Source organism: Petaurus breviceps, unplaced genomic scaffold (genome assembly GCF_028583685.1).
Source record: "Petaurus breviceps papuanus isolate PSGF00001 unplaced genomic scaffold, PetGlider_PUasm1.0 47, whole genome shotgun sequence".
Lineage (NCBI taxonomy): Eukaryota > Metazoa > Chordata > Mammalia > Diprotodontia > Petauridae > Petaurus > Petaurus breviceps.
Window position 1 is genome coordinate 3,874,430 of NW_027186349.1, and position 4,127 is coordinate 3,878,556.

The following is a 4,127-nucleotide window of genomic DNA, read 5'->3' on the forward strand; positions in this document are numbered from 1 at the left end:
ATTTACAATTTTATTTGACAGGTAATGTTCAATTTAAAAAATATGAACCCCAAAATTATTCATTTTCCCTGTTGCTGATCAATTTTCCAGAGTACAGTTAAGAATTACACAGCATGAGAATACAACTTTGCAGTTTTCTTTCCTTGAAATTTAACTTTGTAGCTTGTGCGAATTTTTGGTAATATATTCATGCATTTTAAAATTGAAAAAGTAATCTTATATGTTAGTAATAGAAAAAGATTAGATTAAATAACTTTCTTCTTTAAGAAGAGTTTTACTAAATTTAGACTGTTCTTTGAAGGGTATCATTTCTAAACTAGGAATTGGAGAATTACAAAATGACTACAGAATTTTGTTCTTAAAAGCAATTTTATGAAAAGTACTAACATAGCAACTCTGTCAAACACTACCCTGACATCATTTTCCCCCCAAATGCTATCAGTTTCCCCTCTTTCATGCCTAGGAAACCTGAATAATCAGAATCAAATATTAGCATTAGGATTTTTTTTCTTTTTTTTTTTTTCCTTTTGCTCTATTGAACTTATTCCCCTTGTTTGCTGCTAACCACTGCAAGGCTAACAGTGAGATGAATGTCTCTAAATTCCCATTTTTATGCTATGCCATTTACTTCATATTCCTGAGACAATCTGATAGTCACACATTCATTTCAGAATTTTCAAGCTACTACTAACAAAGGGTAACTTGTGAGATGTTTGGGAGACAGAGTAGAGGGAGCTTAGTTTTCCTTATGAACTAAATCTTGGTGCTGGCAGTTTTTTTTTTTTCAAATCTTTTCAGTTTACAAATTATAATAAATGATAAGGAGACTCATTTGCCAAAATGATTGCATTTAAATTCTGTTATTTTTGTTTCAAAACAATGCTATACATCAGAATACTGAAAAATATATACATATTTTATCAAAATGCAAGAAATATATATTTTAATTTTCTTCTTGGCAGTCAAAAGTTGCTTTCAAAATAAATGAGGTTTTGTAAGATGGGAAAAAAAATGAGGAAATACAGAGATAAGAAAAAAAGATGCTTCAATAGTCTATTAGAATGTAAGTTTTAAAGAAGAAAATTAAAAGAAACAGAAGAAATCAGCACTGAGCCTTCCAAAAAAAAGTTGAGGAGGAATTCAATTTTTAAAAGCTGTTTTGTTGTTGCAGCTTTTTAAGCTAACTAATTGGCCCATTCTTTGAAATTACGAACTAAAGTAGTATGCAATCTGCTTATTTCTAGTCAGGAAAAGAAAGACTTTTTAGCTGGGTTCTGTCAAATGATTATTGTAAGCAGTGTTTGCATACAAAGCTAATTTTGTTTGTTATTCACTTAGAGATACCTGCTGGGCAGGGGTGATCATTATAGCCAGCATATTCTTGATTTGCTGAAGTTCCAGAAATATCAATGGCATATTAATTTGTCTTAGCAATAGAGGCTCATTTAGGAAAGATGAAAAGAAACAAAGCATTTTTGTTCTTTTAAGAAAATAGTAAACACATCTTCACATTGATTCATGTTAGGAAAAAATAACAGATTAAGTAAGGATTTTGAAAGCTAAACAACATTCTCTTCAGTTTCCTTTAAATTGGAATGATTATATCACTACAATATGTGTTTTTATTGCCAAAGAGATGACCTCAAAAAAATAAGATCTGCCCTACTGTTTCTTCACCAGCTACTACCCTATAAGATTAAGAAATAGACCATGGGTAGAAGATTCTGGGAAGATGGCAGTGTCAGAAAGTTCCAACTTCTCAAGACTTTTCCTCACAAGAGAGTTAAAATAGCAATTTAGGGTGAACAAAGTGTCAGTGGAGATAAGAACAGGGGTATATCCAGGGTCCTCCTGGGACAATTTGAGAATATAGGAAGAAAAATCTCAGGACTAGTTTTGGTCCCTGTGAAAAGTAAACACCTCCAGGCTAGGTTCCATTTTAATAGCAAGTGGCAAGGTGCTTAAACAACAAGCTGCCAGTCTTGGAGATAGTTGCTTTGGGAGGCTGCCTCTGCCCCCGGTCACCAGAAATTTTACCCCTGGGATAGTGAGGGGAATTGGATGTTTGAGTTCAGGAAGATCTAGGGAATCTCTGCTGACTAGGAAAGCTAGCCCCAGATGTGCTGCAAAGAGCTGTGGGGGAGAGAAGGAACCAGCCCACACCCAATGAGTGCAAAAGCAGTGGGGCAGAAAGCCCCTGACTTGTGGGCACTTATAGGAGGTTAGAGGTTTGACTTTGGTTTCAGGCTAGAGAGAAGAACAGAAGATCTATGGCAAGAGGAACCATTTCCGATACCCCAGGGCTAGAGGTGATTGTAAATAATTAAGTTATTACAACAAAAAAAAAATGGATAGGCAAAGGAGAAATAATCCAACCATGGAAAGTTATAATGGGAATAGAGAAGACTGAAGTTCATATTCAGAGAAGGATACTAAAGTAAAGAAACCCCCAAAGAGTAATGTCAAATGGTCACCTGACCAAAAAGAATTTATAAAAGATCTTAAAAAGACTTTAAAAATCAAATGACAGAGGTGGAGGAAAAATTAAAAAAGAAAATAAGAATAATCCAAGAAAAGCTAGAAGGGTAAGAAAGGAATGTCAACCAAATAGAAAAGGAGATCCAGAATCTTAAGGGAAAAAAATGACACCTTAAAAATCAGAATTGGGCAAACTAAAATCGATGAAATTATAAGAGATCAAGAAATGATTAAAAGAAATATGAATAATGAAAAAAATAGAAGAGAACGTGACACATTTTATCAGAAAAACAAAAGATTTGGAGAATAGATCAAGAAGAAAAGAATGTAAAAATTATTGGACTAACTGAAAGTTATGATCAAAAAAAGATCTTCATAAAATAATACAGGAAATAATTAAAGAAAATTTTCCTGAAGCATTAGAACAAGGGGAGGAAGCAGAAATTTAAAAAAAAATCCATCCATCGTCACTTAAAAGAGATCCTATGAGGCAAACTCATAGGAATATGACAGTCAAATTATGAAACCCCCACCTCAAAGAAAAAAAAATATTAAAAACATTAAGATTAAAACAATTTAAATATGATGGTGCTACAATTAGAATTGCACAATACCTAGCAGCAGAGATATTAAAGAGCAACATATCTTGCAACACAACATATCGAAGAGCAAAAGAACTGGGCCTCCAGCCAAACATATCATAGCCTCTAAAGTTAACTATTATCTTGAAAGAAAAAAAATAGATTTTTGATATAGTTGCAGACTTTCCAGACTTTGTTAAAATAATCCTGAACTTAACTGATGATTTACATACAAGAACCAAGAGAACTATAAGGCACACACCAAAGACTGATTATAAGGGATCTATGAGGACAGACTGCTTATTTTTTATATATGTAAAATGTAGGTCTAAGATTCTTATTAATAATTCAGTAGTTCATAAGAAAGATTGTGGTAAATCTGAGTATGATATGAATTTAAAAGGTAAAATCATTGAGGAATACCTTAAAAGGTTATTTTTATACAAATGAGATTCAAGTGGAAGAATTAATACATAGGAATTAGATGAGGGAGGAGCGATGGTAGTTGTGGTAACCTACTTTCATTGGGAAAGGGTTTAAGAGGAAACATTGGGGGCGGCTAGGTGGCACAGTGAGCAAAGCCCCGGCCTGTAGTCTGGAGGACCAGAGTCGGTTCCAGCCTCAGACACTTAACACCCACACACAAAAATAAAACTATCTGTGTAACCTTGGGCAAATTACTTAAACCCAACTGCCCTCCAAAAGGCCAAAAAATAAGAGGCAACATTGAACATATATTTAAAAGAGTATAAAAGTCTTCTAAATTCAGAAGAAATGAAATGGTAGGAACATAGGTAGGGGGGTGTAATGGGAATGTAAATTTAAAGATCTTCCCTGCCCCTAGGCTAAAGTGCACCAGGAGCCTGGGGTGGGAGGTTTGTTTTTCAGTAGATACTTTTTGATTGGCCAGTGGATCCAGAAGGTTGTTACATTCTCTGAGCCAGGAGAAGGCTATATAAACCTCGATGTGTAGCTTTGTTTTGGGGGCTCACTTTGAGAAGTGTTCTGTGATTTGATCTGGATTCTGGGAAGCCGTTGTTGAGAGCCCCCCCCCCTCGGCTTTGAAAA